The following is a 17502-nucleotide window of genomic DNA, read 5'->3' on the forward strand; positions in this document are numbered from 1 at the left end:
TTTGGCCTTATGCAGGATAGATCAAGCTAAGAAAATAAAGTCCGTAAGGGGGATAAGCCCTATTTTAAGTACCTGGCTTGGGTACAAAATGTCCTAAAATAAACAAAAGGTGGGAAAAATGTAAGTGATTAAAATAATGTTTAGATTAATTTATTTTGTGCAGCAGTCATCTTGTCTGGAGACCCCGTCTTGTTCTTATGTAGTGAATAAGAAAGACATTGTTCCTTTAAGACAAGTATATTAATGCTGATTTCGTATGTTATTAAAATTAGTTATTTTTGACCTTAGTTCTTATGCGAAACTCAAAGGGAAGAAATATTGTTTAGTGATTATTGATGTATTCACCAAATGTGTAGACTATTTGTAATACCGCAGTTACATCCATTCTCTAGGATGGATGAAGAGTTTGATTTTACACTTGCTGAATATATGGCAAAAATGCTAACCAACAAGGAAGTTTCTATCTCTAATTGTATTCCAGCTGTACCTGAACCTGAACCTATGAAGCCAGGAAATTGGATATTATTTTCATTGAAAAAGATCATATCAGGTTCTGCTTACCACACCTACGGCCGTACAGATAGCCGAACGTACCTCTTGGATACACTTATCACACTGTAAGGTAGTTAGGGAATTGCCACTATCCTCCTAGGCTATAAGAGACTGATTACAAAGGGTGGTCATTTGTTAGAAGTGACTGGTCTCAAACTTCAGCGAAGAAAACATCCAGAGCCTGGGAGGAGACAGGGCAAAAATGTTATATGTTATTCTAGGTATCCTATGGGGGTCCATGGTGTGTTAACCAAAGGTATGGGATCCCTGGGAAACTGGGTCGGGAGTATGATTCCCTAAAGACTTAGCTTGGAGAGTTAAATATTTTAATTTCACTGAAGGTGAGACTGCAATGTATGAAATAGATTTCCGCTCTGTGTTATAGATCAATGCAAGGATAGAAACACATCCCACAAACTAGCATATTCAGATAAATACATTTGTACTATCTATGTAAATACCCTAATAAAAAGGATAAGGGACTATATGATATAGGAATTGATGTTTCAGGTACTGGCCTATAGGGCATTTCTTGCAACTGAAAGTTTTTTTTAGCTCCAAAGATAGTTTATCTGGCCAACTTCACTTATAAATTGACATTAGAAACAGGTTACAGTGATAAACATGAATGGTTAGCCTGGATGAGATACACTGCAATCCAAAATAATAGAACTAACTGTATTGCTTGCGCATCTGGCTACTATACCTTTTAGGCTATCAGATAAGGAGAACCCACAATGTCTGCAATGCATGTTATCTTTATATAATGCATCATATAATCCAGGTGATCAATTATGTAAGACATTCTCTTTATTGTACCCACCTGTGGGGAGAGATGATATCCCTCCCTTAGTAGTTGTTTACCCAGGCAACTACACCTGCTTTCTGAGGAATGGGCAAGGTAAGAAAGTAGGGAACCTCACTGGACAATTTTGTGACCGATAATGGTAATTACTCCTCTAATTGGTTTACCAACCAGACAAGGGCAAGGACTGATCTCTGGCGGCTATGTGGAGAAGGAAGGCCAAGTGGCAGGGAGGCTGTACTCTGGTTCAGCTTCTGATGCCATTCCACTTGTTTTTAGCACCAGAGTTTCAGAGAATGAGAAAACGCCCTGGAGACTATCTGAATCACTATAAGCGGTCTATCCCTGTAGGTTCCTTTGACCATAGAATATACATAGAAAATAGGAGTACCTCGAAGGGGGCCAAATGAGTTTAAGGCCCAAAATCAGATTGCATCAGGCTTCTAGTCTGTACTTTTCTGGTGGTCTACGATAAATAAGAATGTCGACTGGATTAATTATATTTATTACAATCAACAGAGATTTGTTAATTATGCCAGAGATGCAATAAAGGGCATTGCAGATCAGTTGGGACCTATATCTTTAATGCCATGGCAAAATAGAATGGCCCTGGATATGTTACTTGCAGAGAAAGGGGGTGTCTGCAATATGTTTGTATCTTCTGTTGTACTTTTATTCCCAATAATGCAGCTCCTGATGGCAGTATTACCAAGGCAATGGAAGAACTCAATTGTGTCTGACTACGAATCAGAAGATTGTAGGTTCGACTCCTACCTGGCTCGTACATGTTGCCGTGATCGTATAGTGGTTAGTACTCCGCGTTGTGGCCGCAGCAACCCCGGTCCGAATCCGCATCACGGCAGTAACCCTTTGCTTACTTATTTTTAATGATATTTACCCAAGGTTTAAGAATATTCATGGATTTTCAGGAAATACACAACACATTTTATCTACGGCTTGTTCTCTTTGTTCTAGATGGCAAAAATCTGGAAATATGTGATTTAGCCTGTTCCGAAAATGTGTTGTGGAAAAAAGTAAAAACTTCACAAGAGTTCTCAATCACATGAAAATATTTCGTTATTAGCTGGTTTCCATTTGATTTGCCTCACATGATTTCCGGATTCCATGAAAATATTTCCCCTCTATCTGGTTCCGACTTGCTTTGCAATACATGAAAGGAACTTATGGCAATCGGATCCTTGTGTAAGTTTTGAGGTGATCCAGAAATGTGATGCATAAGCAACAACACGCGTTGCATCTGGGCCAGTGGCGCAATGGACAACGCGTCTGACTACGAATCAGAAGATTGTAGGTTCGACTCCTACCTGGCTCGTACATGTTGCCGTGATCGTATAGTGGTTAGTACTCTGCGTTGTGGCCACAGCAACCCCGGTCCGAATCCGGGTCACGGCAGTAACCCTTTGCTTACTTATTTTTAATGATATTTACCCAAGGTTTAAGAATATTCATGGATTTTCAGGAAATACACAACACATTTTATCTACGGCTTGTTCTCTTTGTTCTAGATGGCAAAAATCTGGAAATATGTGATTTAGCCTGTTCCGAAAATGTGTTGCGGAAAAAAGTAAAAACTTCACAAGAGTTCTCAATCACATGAAAATATTTCGTTATTAGCTGGTTTCCATTTTATTTGCCTCACATGATTTCCGGATTCCATGAAAATATTTCCCCTCTATCTGGTTCCGACTTGCTTTGCAATACATGAAAGGAACTTATGGCAATCGGATCCTTGTGTAAGTTTTGAGGTGATCCAGAAATGTGATGCATAAGCAACAATCCTCGTTTCATCTGGGCCAGTGGCGCAATGGACAACGCGTCTGACTACGAATCAGAAGATTGTAGGTTCGACTCCTACCTGGCTCGTACATGTTGCCGTGATCGTATAGTGGTTAGTACTCTGCGTTGTGGCTGCAGCAACCCCGGTCCGAATCCGGGTCACGGCAGTAACCCTTTGCTTACTTATTTTTAATGATATTTACCCAAGGTTTAAGAATATTCATGGATTTTCAGGAAATACACAACACATTTTATCTACAGCTTGTTCTCTTTGTTCTAGATGGCAAAAATCTGGAAATATGTGATTTAGCCTGTTCCGAAAATGTGTTGTGGAAAAAAGTAAAAACTTCACAAGAGTTCTCAATCACATGAAAATATTTCGTTATTAGCTGGTTTCCATTTGATTTGCCTCACATGATTTCCGGATTCCATGAAAATATTTCCCCTCTATCTGGTTCCGACTTGCTTTGCAATACATGAAAGGAACTTATGGCAATCGGATCCTTGTGTAAGTTTTGAGGTGATCCAGAAATGTGATGCATAAGCAACAATACTCTTTGCTTCTGGGCCAGTGGCACAATGGACAACGCGTCTGACTATGAATCAGAAGATTGTAGTTTCGACTCCTACCTGGCTCGTACATGTTGCCGTGATCGTATAGTGGTTAGTACTCTGCGTTGTGGACGCAGCAACCCCGGTCCGGGTCACGGCAGTAACCCTTTGCTTACTTATTTTTAATGATATTTACCCAAGGTTTAAGAATATTCATGGATTTTCAGGAAATACACAACACATTTTATCTACGGCTTGTTCTCTTTGTTCTAGATGGCAAAAATCTGGAAGTATGTGATTTAGCCTGTTCTGAAAATGTGTTGTGGAAAAAAGTAAAAACTTCACAAGAGTTCTCAATCACATGAAAATATTTCGTTATTAGCTGGTTTCCATTTGATTTGCCTCACATGATTTCCAGATTCCATGAAAATATTTCCCCTCTATCTGGTTCCGACTTGCTTTGCAATACATGAAAGGAACTTATGGCAATCGGATCCTTGTGTAAGTTTTGAGGTGATCCAGAAATGTGATGCATAAGCAACAACACGCGTTGCATCTGGGCCAGTGGCGCAATGGACAACGCGTCTGACTACGAATCAGAAGATTGTAGGTTCGACTCCTACCTGGCTCGTACATGTTGCCGTGATCGTATAGTGGTTAGTACTCTGCGTTGTGGCTGCAGCAACCCCGGTCCGAATCCGGGTCATGGCAGTAACCCTTTGCTTACTTATTTTTAATGATATTTACCCAAGGTTTAAGAATATTCATGGATTTTCAGGAAATACACAACACATTTTATCTACGGCTTGTTCTCTTTGTTCTAGATGGCAAAAATCTGGAAATATGTGATTTAGCCTGTTCTGAAAATGTGTTGTGGAAAAAAGTAAAAACTTCACAAGAGTTCTCAATCACATGAAAATATTTCGTTATTAGCTGGTTTCCATTTGATTTGCCTCACATGATTTCCAGATTCCATGAAAATATTTCCCCTCTATCTGGTTCCGACTTGCTTTGCAATACATGAAAGGAACTTATGGCAATCGGATCCTTGTGTAAGTTTTGAGGTGATCCAGAAATGTGATGCATAAGCAACAACACGCGTTGCATCTGGGCCAGTGGCGCAATGGACAACGCGTCTGACTACGAATCAGAAGATTGTAGGTTCGACTCCTACCTGGCTCGTACATGTTGCCGTGATCGTATAGTGGTTAGTACTCTGCGTTGTGGCCGCAGCAACCCCGGTCCGAATCCGGGTCACGGCAGTAACCCTTTGCTTACTTATTTTTAATGATATTTACCCAAGGTTTAAGAATATTCATGGATTTTCAGGAAATACACAACACATTTTATCTACGGCTTGTTCTCTTTGTTCTAGATGGCAAAAATCTGGAAATATGTGATTTAGCCTGTTCCGAAAATGTGTTGCGGAAAAAAGTAAAAACTTCACAAGAGTTCTCAATCACATGAAAATATTTCGTTATTAGCTGGTTTCCATTTTATTTGCCTCACATGATTTCCGGATTCCATGAAAATATTTCCCCTCTATCTGGTTCCGACTTGCTTTGCAATACATGAAAGGAACTTATGGCAATCGGATCCTTGTGTAAGTTTTGAGGTGATCCAGAAATGTGATGCATAAGCAACAATCCTTGTTGCATCTGGGCCAGTGGCGCAATGGACAACGCGTCTGACTACGAATCAGAAGATTGTAGGTTCGACACCTACCTGGCTCGTACATGTTGCCGTGATCGTATAGTGGTTAGTACTCTGCGTTGTGGCTGCAGCAACCCCGGTCCGAATCCGGGTCACGGCAGTAACCCTTTGCTTACTTATTTTTAATGATATTTACCCAAGGTTTAAGAATATTCATGGATTTTCAGGAAATACACAACACATTTTATCTACGGCTTGTTCTCTTTGTTCTAGATGGCAAAAATCTGGAAATATGTGATTTAGCCTGTTCTGAAAATGTGTTGTGGAAAAAAGTAAAAACTTCACAAGAGTTCTCAATCACATGAAAATATTTCGTTATTAGCTGGTTTCCATTTGATTTGCCTCACATGATTTCCAGATTCCATGAAAATATTTCCCCTCTATCTGGTTCCGACTTGCTTTGCAATACATGAAAGGAACTTATGGCAATCGGATCCTTGTGTAAGTTTTGAGGTGATCCAGAAATGTGATGCATAAGCAACAACACGCGTTGCATCTGGGCCAGTGGCGCAATGGACAACGCGTCTGACTACGAATCAGAAGATTGTAGGTTCGACTCCTACCTGGCTCGTACATGTTGCCGTGATCGTATAGTGGTTAGTACTCTGCGTTGTGGCCGCAGCAACCCCGGTCCGAATCCGGGTCACGGCAGTAACCCTTTGCTTACTTATTTTTAATGATATTTACCCAAGGTTTAAGAATATTCATGGATTTTCAGGAAATACACAACACATTTTATCTACGGCTTGTTCTCTTTGTTCTAGATGGCAAAAATCTGGAAATATGTGATTTAGCCTGTTCCGAAAATGTGTTGCGGAAAAAAGTAAAAACTTCACAAGAGTTCTCAATCACATGAAAATATTTCGTTATTAGCTGGTTTCCATTTTATTTGCCTCACATGATTTCCAGATTCCATGAAAATATTTCCCCTCTATCTGGTTCCGACTTGCATTGCAATACATGAAAGGAACTTATGGCAATCGGATCCTTGTGTAAGTTTTGAGGTGATCCAGAAATGTGATGCATAAGCAACAATCCGCGTTGCATCTGGGCCAGTGGCGCAATGGACAACGCGTCTGACTACGAATCAGAAGATTGTAGGTTCGACTCCTACCTGGCTCGTACATGTTGCCGTGATCGTATAGTGGTTAGTACTCTGCGTTGTGGCCGCAGCAACCCCGGTCCGAATCCGGGTCACGGCAGTAACCCTTTGCTTACTTATTTTTAATGATATTTACCCAAGGTTTAAGAATATTCATGGATTTTCAGGAAATACACAACACATTTTATCTACGGCTTGTTCTCTTTGTTCTAGATGGCAAAAATCTGGAAATATGTGATTTAGCCTGTTCCGAAAATGTGTTGCGGAAAAAAGTAAAAACTTCACAAGAGTTCTCAATCACATGAAAATATTTCGTTATTAGCTGGTTTCCATTTTATTTGCCTCACATGATTTCCGGATTCCATGAAAATATTTCCCCTCTATCTGGTTCCGACTTGCTTTGCAATACATGAAAGGAACTTATGGCAATCGGATCCTTGTGTAAGTTTTGAGGTGATCCAGAAATGTGATGCATAAGCAACAATCCTTGTTGCATCTGGGCCAGTGGCGCAATGGACAACGCGTCTGACTACGAATCAGAAGATTGTAGGTTCGACTCCTACCTGGCTCGTACATGTTGCCGTGATCGTATAGTGGTTAGTACTCTGCGTTGTGGCTGCAGCAACCCCGGTCAGAATCCGGGTCACAGCAGTAACCCTTTGCTTACTTATTTTTAATGATATTTACCCAAGGTTTAAGAATATTCATGGATTTTCAGGAAATACACAACACATTTTATCTACGGCTTGTTCTCTTTGTTCTAGATGGCAAAAATCTGAAAATATGTGATTTAGCCTGTTCCGAAAATGTGTTGTGGAAAAAAGTAAAAACTTCACAAGAGTTCTCAATCACATGAAAATATTTAGTTATTAGCTGGTTTCCATTTGATTTGACTCACATGATTTCCAGATTCCATGAAAATATTTCCCCTCTATCTGGTTCCGACTTGCATTGCAATACATGAAAGGAACTTATGGCAATCGGATCCTTGTGTAAGTTTTGAGGTGATCCAGAAATGTGATGCATAAGCAACAATCCGCGTTGCATCTGGGCCAGTGGCGCAATGGACAACGCGTCTGACTACGAATCAGAAGATTGTAGGTTCGACTCCTACCTGGCTCGTACATGTTGCCGTGATCGTATAGTGGTTAGTACTCTGCGTTGTGGCCGCAGCAACCCCGGTCCGAATCCGGGTCACGGCAGTAACCCTTTGCTTACTTATTTTTAATGATATTTACCCAAGGTTTAAGAATATTCATGGATTTTCAGGAAATACACAACACATTTTATCTACGGCTTGTTCTCTTTGTTCTAGATGGCAAAAATCTGGAAATATGTGATTTAGCCTGTTCCGAAAATGTGTTGCGGAAAAAAGTAAAAACTTCACAAGAGTTCTCAATCACATGAAAATATTTCGTTATTAGCTGGTTTCCATTTTATTTGCCTCACATGATTTCCGGATTCCATGAAAATATTTCCCCTCTATCTGGTTCCGACTTGCTTTGCAATACATGAAAGGAACTTATGGCAATCGGATCCTTGTGTAAGTTTTGAGGTGATCCAGAAATGTGATGCATAAGCAACAATCCGCGTTGCATCTGGGCCAGTGGCGCAATGGACAACGCGTCTGACTACGAATCAGAAGATTGTAGGTTCGACTCCTACCTGGCTCGTACATGTTGCTGTGATCGTATAGTAGTTAGTACTCTGCGTTGTGGCCGCAGCAACCCCGGTCCGAATCCGGGTCACGGCAGTAACCCTTTGCTTTCTTATTTTTAATGATATTTACCCAAGGTTTAAGAATATTCATGGATTTTCAGGAAATACACAACACATTTTATCTACGGCTTGTTCTCTTTGTTCTAGATGGCAAAAATCTGGAAATATGTGATTTAGCCTGTTCCGAAAATGTGTTGCGGAAAAAAGTAAAAACTTCACAAGAGTTCTCAATCACATGAAAATATTTCGTTATTAGCTGGTTTCCATTTTATTTGCCTCACATGATTTCCGGATTCCATGAAAATATTTCCCCTCTATCTGGTTCCGACTTGCTTTGCAATACATGAAAGGAACTTATGGCAATCGGATCCTTGTGTAAGTTTTGAGGTGATCCAGAAATGTGATGCATAAGCAACAATCCTTGTTGCATCTGGGCCAGTGGCGCAATGGACAACGCGTCTGACTACGAATCAGAAGATTGTAGGTTCGACTCCTACCTGGCTCGTACATGTTGCCGTGATCGTATAGTGGTTAGTACTCTGCGTTGTGGCTGCAGCAACCCCGGTCCGAATCCGGGTCACGGCAGTAACCCTTTGCTTACTTATTTTTAATGATATTTACCCAAGGTTTAAGAATATTCATGGATTTTCAGGAAATACACAACACATTTTATCTACGGCTTGTTCTCTTTGTTCTAGATGGCAAAAATCTGGAAATATGTGATTTAGCCTGTTCCGAAAATGTGTTGCGGAAAAAAGTAAAAACTTCACAAGAGTTCTCAATCACATGAAAATATTTCGTTATTAGCTGGTTTCCATTTTATTTGCCTCACATGATTTCCGGATTCCATGAAAATATTTCCCCTCTATCTGGTTCCGACTTGCTTTGCAATACATGAAAGGAACTTATGGCAATCGGATCCTTGTGTAAGTTTTGAGGTGATCCAGAAATGTGATGCATAAGCAACAATCCTTGTTGCATCTGGGCCAGTGGCGCAATGGACAACGCGTCTGACTACGAATCAGAAGATTGTAGGTTCGACTCTTACCTGGCTCGTACATGTTGCCGGGATCGTATAGTGGTTAGTACTCTGCGTTGTGCCCACAGCAGTAACCCTTTGCTTACTTATTTTTAATGATATTTACCCAAGGTTTAAGAATATTCATGGATTTTCAGGAAATACACAACACATTTTATCTACGGCTTGTTCTCTTTGTTCTAGATGGCAAAAATCTGGAAATATGTGATTTAGCCTGTTCCGAAAATGTGTTGTGGAAAAAAGTAAAAACTTCACAAGAGTTCTCAATCACATGAAAATATTTAGTTATTAGCTGGTTTCCATTTGATTTGCCTCACATGATTTCCAGATTCCATGAAAATATTTCCCCTCTATCTGGTTCCGACTTGCATTGCAATACATGAAAGGAACTTATGGCAATCGGATCCTTGTGTAAGTTTTGAGGTGATCCAGAAATGTGATGCATAAGCAACAATCCGCGTTGCATCTGGGCCAGTGGCGCAATGGACAACGCGTCTGACTACGAATCAGAAGATTGTAGGTTCGACTCCTACCTGGCTCGTACATGTTGCCGTGATCGTATAGTGGTTAGTACTCTGCGTTGTGGCCGCAGCAACCCCGGTCCGAATCCGGGTCACGGCAGTAACCCTTTGCTTACTTATTTTTAATGATATTTACCCAAGGTTTAAGAATATTCATGGATTTTCAGGAAATACACAACACATTTTATCTACGGCTTGTTCTCTTTGTTCTAGATGGCAAAAATCTGGAAATATGTGATTTAGCCTGTTCCGAAAATGTGTTGTGGAAAAAAGTAAAAACTTCACAAGAGTTCTCAATCACATGAAAATATTTCGTTATTAGCTGGTTTCCATTTGATTTGCCTCACATGATTTCCAGATTCCATGAAAATATTTCCCCTCTATCTGGTTCCGACTTGCTTTGCAATACATGAAAGGAACTTATGGCAATCGGATCCTTGTGTAAGTTTTGAGGTGATCCAGAAATGTGATGCATAAGCAACAATCCTCGTTGCATGTGGGCCAGTGGCGCAATGGACAACGCGTCTGACTACGAATCAGAAGATTGTAGGTTCGACTCTTACCTGGCTCGTACATGTTGCCGTGATCGTATAGTGGTTAGTACTCTGCGTTGTGCCCACAGCAGTAACCCTTTGCTTACTTATTTTTAATGATATTTACCCAAGGTTTAAGAATATTCATGGATTTTCAGGAAATACACAACACATTTTATCTACGGCTTGTTCTCTTTATTCTAGATGGCAAAAATCTGGAAATATGTGATTTAGCCTGTTCCGAAAATGTGTTGTGGAAAAAAGTAAAAACTTCACAAGAGTTCTCAATCACATGAAAATATTTCGTTATTAGCTGGTTTCCATTTGATTTGCCTCACATGATTTCCGGATTCCATGAAAATATTTCCCCTCTATCTGGTTCCGACTTGCTTTGCAATACATGAAAGGAACTTATGGCAATCGGATCCTTGTGTAAGTTTTGAGGTGATCCACAAATGTGATGCATAAGCAACAATCCGCGTTGCATCTGGGCCAGTGGCACAATGGACAACGCGTCTGACTACGAATCAGAAGATTGTAGGTTCGACTCCTACCTGGCTCGTACATGTTGCCGTGATCGTATAGTGGTTAGTACTCTGCGTTGTGGCCGCAGCAACCCCGGTCCGAATCCGGGTCACGGCAGTAACCCTTTGCTTACTTATTTTTAATGATATTTACCCAAGGTTTAAGAATATTCATGGATTTTCAGGAAATATACAACACATTTTATCTACGGCTTGTTCTCTTTGTTCTAGATGGCAAAAATCTGGAAATATGTGATTTAGCCTGTTCCGAAAATGTGTTGTGGAAAAAAGTAAAAACTTCACAAGAGTTCTCAATCACATGAAAATATTTCGTTATTAGCTGGTTTCCATTTGATTTGCCTCACATGATTTCCAGATTCCATGAAAATATTTCCCCTCTATCTGGTTCCGACTTGCTTTGCAATACATGAAAGGAACTTATGGCAATCGGATCCTTGTGGAAGTTTTGAGGTGATCCAGAAATGTGATGCATAAGCAACAATCCTCATTGCATCTGGGCCAGTGGCGCAATGGACAACGCGTCTGACTACGAATCAGAAGATTGTAGGTTCGACTCTTACCTGGCTCGTACATGTTGCCGTGATCGTATAGTGGTTAGTACTCTGCGTTGTGCCCACAGCAGTAACCCTTTGCTTACTTATTTTTAATGATATTTACCCAAGGTTTAAGAATATTCATGGATTTTCAGGAAATACACAACACATTTTATCTACGGCTTGTTCTCTTTATTCTAGATGGCAAAAATCTGGAAATATGTGATTTAGCCTGTTCCGAAAATGTGTTGTGGAAAAAAGTAAAAACTTCACAAGAGTTCTCAATCACATGAAAATATTTCGTTATTAGCTGGTTTCCATTTGATTTGCCTCACATGATTTCCGGATTCCATGAAAATATTTCCCCTCTATCTGGTTCCGACTTGCTTTGCAATACATGAAAGGAACTTATGGCAATCGGATCCTTGTGTAAGTTTTGAGGTGATCCACAAATGTGATGCATAAGCAACAATCCGCGTTGCATCTGGGCCAGTGGCACAATGGACAACGCGTCTGACTACGAATCAGAAGATTGTAGGTTCGACTCCTACCTGGCTCGTACATGTTGCCGTGATCGTATAGTGGTTAGTACTCTGCGTTGTGGCCGCAGCAACCCCGGTCCGAATCCGGGTCACGGCAGTAACCCTTTGCTTACTTATTTTTAATGATATTTACCCAAGGTTTAAGAATATTCATGGATTTTCAGGAAATATACAACACATTTTATCTACGGCTTGTTCTCTTTGTTCTAGATGGCAAAAATCTGGAAATATGTGATTTAGCCTGTTCCGAAAATGTGTTGTGGAAAAAAGTAAAAACTTCACAAGAGTTCTCAATCACATGAAAATATTTCGTTATTAGCTGGTTTCCATTTGATTTGCCTCACATGATTTCCAGATTCCATGAAAATATTTCCCCTCTATCTGGTTCCGACTTGCTTTGCAATACATGAAAGGAACTTATGGCAATCGGATCCTTGTGTAAGTTTTGAGGTGATCCAGAAATGTGATGCATAAGCAACAATCCTCATTGCATCTGGGCCAGTGGCGCAATGGACAACGCGTCTGACTACGAATCAGAAGATTGTAGGTTCGACTCCTACCTGGCTCGTACATGTTGCTGTGATCGTATAGTGAGTTGTGGCCGCAGCAACCCCGGTCCGAATCCGGGTCACGGCAGTAACCCTTTGCTTACTTATTTTTATCTGGTTCCGACTTGCTTTGCAATACATGAAAGGAACTTATGGCAATCGGATCCTTGTGTAAGTTTTGAGGTGATCCAGAAATGTGATGCATAAGCAACAATCCTCACTGCATCTGGGCCAGTGGCGCAATGGACAACGCGTCTGACTACGAATCAGAAGATTGTAGGTTCGACTCCTACCTGGCTCGTACATGTTGCTGTGATCGTATAGTGCGTTGTGGCCGCAGCAACCCCGGTCCGAATCCGGGTCACGGCAGTAACCCTTTGCTTACTTATTTTTAATGATATTTACCCAAGGTTTAAGAATATTCATGGATTTTCAGGAAATACACAACACATTTTATCTACGGCTTGTTCTCTTTGTTCTAGATGGCAAAAATCTGGAAATATGTGATTTAGCCTGTTCCGAAAATGTGTTGCGGAAAAAAGTAAAAACTTCACAAGAGTTCTCAATCACATGAAAATATTTCGTTATTAGCTGGTTTCCATTTGATTTGCCTCACATGATTTCCGGATTCCATGAAAATATTTCCCCTCTATCTGGTTCCGACTTGCTTTGCAATACATGAAAGGAACTTATGGCAATCGGATCCTTGTGTAAGTTTTGAGGTGATCCAGAAATGTGATGCATAAGCAACAATCCGCGTTGCATCTGGGCCAGTGGCGCAATGGACAACGCGTCTGACTACGAATCAGAAGATTGTAGGTTCGACTACATGGCTCGTACATGTTGCCGTGATCGTATAGTGGTTAGTACTCTGCGTTGTGGCTGCAGCAACCCCGGTCCGAATCCGGGTCACGGCAGTAACCCTTTGCTTACTTATTTTTAATGATATTTACCCAAGGTTTAAGAATATTCATGGATTTTCAGGAAATACACAACACATTTTATCTACGGCTTGTTCTCTTTGTTCTAGATGGCAAAAATCTGGAAATATGTGATTTAGCCTGTTCCGAAAATGTGTTGCGGAAAAAAGTAAAAACTTCACAAGAGTTCTCAATCACATGAAAATATTTCGTTATTAGCTGGTTTCCATTTGATTTGCCTCACATGATTTCCGGATTCCATGAAAATATTTCCCCTCTATCTGGTTCCGACTTGCTTTGCAATACACGAAAGGAACTTATGGCAATCGGATCCTTGTGTAAGTTTTGAGGTGATCCAGAAATGTGATGCATAAGCAACAATCCGCGTTGCATCTGGGCCAGTGGCGCAATGGACAACGCGTCTGACTACGAATCAGAAGATTGTAGGTTCGACTCCTACCTGGCTCGTACATGTTGCCGTGATCGTATAGTGGTTAGTACTCTGCGTTGTGGCCGCAGCAACCCCAGTCCGAATCCGGGTCACGGCAGTAACCCTTTGCTTACTTATATTTAATGATATTTACCCAAGGTTTAAGAATATTCATGGATTTTCAGGAAATACACAACACATTTTATCTACGGCTTGTTCTCTTTGTTCTAGATGGCAAAAATCTGGAAATATGTGATTTAGCCTGTTCCGAAAATGTGTTGTGGAAAAAAGTAAAAACTTCACAAGAGTTCTCAATCACATGAAAATATTTCGTTATTAGCTGGTTTCCATTTGATTTGCCTCACATGATTTCCGGATTCCATGAAAATATTTCCCCTCTATCTGGTTCCGACTTGCTTTGCAATACATGAAAGGAACTTATGGCAATCGGATCCTTGTGTAAGTTTTGAGGTGATCCACAAATGTGATGCATAAGCAAGAATCCACGTTGCATCTGGGCCAGTGGCACAATGGACAACGCGTCTGACTACAAATCAGAAGATTGTAGGTTCAACTCCTACCTGGCTCGTACATGTTGCCGTGATCGTATAGTGGTTAGTACTCTGCGTTGTGGCCGCAGCAACCCCGGTCCGAATCCGGGTCACGGCAGTAACCCTTTGCTTACTTATTTTTAATGATATTTACCCAAGGTTTAAGAATATTCATGGATTTTCAGGAAATACACAACACATTTTATCTACGGCTTGTTCTCTTTGTTCTAGATGGCAAAAATCTGGAAATATGTGATTTAGCCTGTTCCGAAAATGTGTTGTGGAAAAAAGTAAAAACTTCACAAGAGTTCTCAATCACATGAAAATATTTCGTTATTAGCTGGTTTCCATTTGATTTGCCTCACATGATTTCCAGATTCCATGAAAATATTTCCCCTCTATCTGGTTCCGACTTGCTTTGCAATACATGAAAGGAACTTATGGCAATCGGATCCTTGTGTAAGTTTTGAGGTGATCCAGAAATGTGATGCATAAGCAACAATCCTCGTTGCATCTGGGCCAGTGGCGCAATGGACAACGCGTCTGACTACGAATCAGAAGATTGTAGGTTCGACTCTTACCTGGCTCGTACATGTTGCCGTGATCGTATAGTGGTTAGTACTCTGCGTTGTGCCCACAGCAGTAACCCTTTGCTTACTTATTTTTAATGATATTTACCCAAGGTTTAAGAATATTCATGGATTTTCAGGAAATACACAACACATTTTATCTACGGCTTGTTCTCTTTATTCTAGATGGCAAAAATCTGGAAATATGTGATTTAGCCTGTTCCGAAAATGTGTTGTGGAAAAAAGTCAAAACTTCACAAGAGTTCTCAATCACATGAAAATATTTCGTTATTAGCTGGTTTCCATTTGATTTGCCTCACATGATTTCCGGATTCCATGAAAATATTTCCCCTCTATCTGGTTCCGACTTGCTTTGCAATACATGAAAGGAACTTATGGCAATCGGATCCTTGTGTAAGTTTTGAGGTGATCCACAAATGTGATGCATAAGCAACAATCCACGTTGCATCTGGGCCAGTGGCACAATGGACAACGCGTCTGACTACGAATCAGAAGATTGTAGGTTCGACTCCTACCTGGCTCGTACATGTTGCCGTGATCGTATAGTGGTTAGTACTCTGCGTTGTGGCCGCAGCAACCCCGGTCCGAATCCGGGTCACGGCAGTAACCCTTTGCTTACTTATTTTTAATGATATTTACCCAAGGTTTAAGAATATTCATGGATTTTCAGGAAATACACAACACATTTTATCTACGGCTTGTTCTCTTTGTTCTAGATGGCAAAAATCTGGAAATATGTGATTTAGCCTGTTCCGAAAATGTGTTGTGGAAAAAAGTAAAAACTTCACAAGAGTTCTCAATCACATGAAAATATTTCGTTATTAGCTGGTTTCCATTTGATTTGCCTCACATGATTTCCAGATTCCATGAAAATATTTCCCCTCTATCTGGTTCCGACTTGCTTTGCAATACATGAAAGGAACTTATGGCAATCGGATCCTTGTGTAAGTTTTGAGGTGATCCACAAATGTGATGCATAAGCAACAATCCGCGTTGCATCTGGGCCAGTGGCACAATGGACAACGCGTCTGACTACGAATCAGAAGATTGTAGGTTCGACTCCTACCTGGCTCGTACATGTTGCCGTGATCGTATAGTGGTTAGTACTCTGCGTTGTGGCCGCAGCAACCCCGGTCCGAATCCGGGTCACGGCAGTAACCCTTTGCTTACTTATTTTTAATGATATTTACCCAAGGTTTAAGAATATTCATGGATTTTCAGGAAATACACAACACATTTTATCTACGGCTTGTTCTCTTTGTTCTAGATGGCAAAAATCTGGAAATATGTGATTTAGCCTGTTCCGAAAATGTGTTGTGGAAAAAAGTAAAAACTTCACAAGAGTTCTCAATCACATGAAAATATTTCGTTATTAGCTGGTTTCCATTTGATTTGCCTCACATGATTTCCAGATTCCATGAAAATATTTCCCCTCTATCTGGTTCCGACTTGCTTTGCAATACATGAAAGGAACTTATGGCAATCGGATCCTTGTGTAAGTTTTGAGGTGATCCAGAAATGTGATGCATAAGCAACAATACGCGTTGCATCTGGGCCAGTGGCGCAATGGACAACGCGTCTGATTACGAATCAGAAGATTGTAGGTTCGACTCTTACCTGGCTCGTACATGTTGCCGTGATCGTATAGTGGTTAGTACTCTGCGTTGTGGCCGCACCAACCCCGTTCCGAATCCGGGTCACAGCAGTAACCCTTTGCTTACTTATTTTTAATGATATTTACCCAAGGTTTAAGAATATTCATGGATTTTCAGGAAATACACAACACATTTTATCTACGGCTTGTTCTCTTTATTCTAGATGGCAAAAATCTGGAAATATGTGATTTAGCCTGTTCCGAAAATGTGTTGTGGAAAAAAGTAAAAACTTCACAAGAGTTCTCAATCACATGAAAATATTTAGTTATTAGCTGGTTTCCATTTGATTTGCCTCACATGATTTCCGGATTCCATGAAAATATTTCCCCTCTATCTGGTTCCGACTTGCTTTGCAATACATGAAAGGAACTTATGGCAATCGGATCCTTGTGTAAGTTTTGAGGTGATCCAGAAATGTGATGCATAAGCAACAATCCGCGTTGCATCTGGGCCAGTGGCGCAATGGACAACGCGTCTGACTACGAATCAGAAGATTGTAGGTTCGACTACATGGCTCGTACATGTTGCCGTGATCGTATAGTGGTTAGTACTCTGCGTTGTGGCCGCAGCAACCCCGGTCCGAATCCGGGTCACGGCAGTAACCCTTTGCTTACTTATTTTTAATGATATTTACCCAAGGTTTAAGAATATTCATGGATTTTCAGGAAATACACAACACATTTTATCTACGGCTTGTTCTCTTTGTTCTAGATGGCAAAAATCTGGAAATATGTGATTTAGCCTGTTCCGAAAATGTGTTGCGGAAAAAAGTAAAAACTTCACAAGAGTTCTCAATCACATGAAAATATTTCGTTATTAGCTGGTTTCCATTTGATTTGCCTCACATGATTTCCG

At 40.6% G+C, this 17502-nt stretch overlaps 15 non-coding genes across 15 annotated transcripts; all 15 read left to right on the forward strand.

Annotated features, from left to right (window-relative positions):
• The first annotated feature begins 2617 nt into the window (after positions 1-2617).
• On the forward strand, positions 2618-2690 carry TRNAR-ACG (transfer RNA arginine (anticodon ACG)). The gene has a single exon. It is a non-coding gene; the product is annotated as a tRNA-Arg (tRNA).
• A 478-nt stretch (positions 2691-3168) lies between these two features.
• Positions 3169-3241, forward strand: TRNAR-ACG (transfer RNA arginine (anticodon ACG)). Its single transcript has one exon. It is a non-coding gene; the product is annotated as a tRNA-Arg (tRNA).
• Positions 3242-4264: 1023 nt separating this feature from the next.
• On the forward strand, positions 4265-4337 carry TRNAR-ACG (transfer RNA arginine (anticodon ACG)). Its single transcript has one exon. It is a non-coding gene; the product is annotated as a tRNA-Arg (tRNA).
• A 478-nt stretch (positions 4338-4815) lies between these two features.
• Positions 4816-4888, forward strand: TRNAR-ACG (transfer RNA arginine (anticodon ACG)). Its single transcript has one exon. It is a non-coding gene; the product is annotated as a tRNA-Arg (tRNA).
• Positions 4889-5917: 1029 nt separating this feature from the next.
• TRNAR-ACG (transfer RNA arginine (anticodon ACG)) lies at positions 5918-5990 on the forward strand. Its single transcript has one exon. It is a non-coding gene; the product is annotated as a tRNA-Arg (tRNA).
• Positions 5991-6468: 478 nt separating this feature from the next.
• Positions 6469-6541, forward strand: TRNAR-ACG (transfer RNA arginine (anticodon ACG)). The gene has a single exon. It is a non-coding gene; the product is annotated as a tRNA-Arg (tRNA).
• A 478-nt stretch (positions 6542-7019) lies between these two features.
• On the forward strand, positions 7020-7092 carry TRNAR-ACG (transfer RNA arginine (anticodon ACG)). The gene has a single exon. It is a non-coding gene; the product is annotated as a tRNA-Arg (tRNA).
• A 478-nt stretch (positions 7093-7570) lies between these two features.
• TRNAR-ACG (transfer RNA arginine (anticodon ACG)) lies at positions 7571-7643 on the forward strand. The gene has a single exon. It is a non-coding gene; the product is annotated as a tRNA-Arg (tRNA).
• A 478-nt stretch (positions 7644-8121) lies between these two features.
• TRNAR-ACG (transfer RNA arginine (anticodon ACG)) lies at positions 8122-8194 on the forward strand. The gene has a single exon. It is a non-coding gene; the product is annotated as a tRNA-Arg (tRNA).
• A 478-nt stretch (positions 8195-8672) lies between these two features.
• TRNAR-ACG (transfer RNA arginine (anticodon ACG)) lies at positions 8673-8745 on the forward strand. Its single transcript has one exon. It is a non-coding gene; the product is annotated as a tRNA-Arg (tRNA).
• A 1002-nt stretch (positions 8746-9747) lies between these two features.
• On the forward strand, positions 9748-9820 carry TRNAR-ACG (transfer RNA arginine (anticodon ACG)). The gene has a single exon. It is a non-coding gene; the product is annotated as a tRNA-Arg (tRNA).
• Positions 9821-12448: 2628 nt separating this feature from the next.
• On the forward strand, positions 12449-12521 carry TRNAR-ACG (transfer RNA arginine (anticodon ACG)). Its single transcript has one exon. It is a non-coding gene; the product is annotated as a tRNA-Arg (tRNA).
• A 208-nt stretch (positions 12522-12729) lies between these two features.
• TRNAR-ACG (transfer RNA arginine (anticodon ACG)) lies at positions 12730-12802 on the forward strand. Its single transcript has one exon. It is a non-coding gene; the product is annotated as a tRNA-Arg (tRNA).
• Positions 12803-13816: 1014 nt separating this feature from the next.
• On the forward strand, positions 13817-13889 carry TRNAR-ACG (transfer RNA arginine (anticodon ACG)). The gene has a single exon. It is a non-coding gene; the product is annotated as a tRNA-Arg (tRNA).
• A 478-nt stretch (positions 13890-14367) lies between these two features.
• Positions 14368-14440, forward strand: TRNAC-ACA (transfer RNA cysteine (anticodon ACA)). The gene has a single exon. It is a non-coding gene; the product is annotated as a tRNA-Cys (tRNA).
• Positions 14441-17502: the final 3062 nt, after the last annotated feature.

The sequence above is a fragment of the Rhinoderma darwinii genome, chromosome 3, assembly GCF_050947455.1.
Source record: "Rhinoderma darwinii isolate aRhiDar2 chromosome 3, aRhiDar2.hap1, whole genome shotgun sequence".
Lineage (NCBI taxonomy): Eukaryota > Metazoa > Chordata > Amphibia > Anura > Rhinodermatidae > Rhinoderma > Rhinoderma darwinii.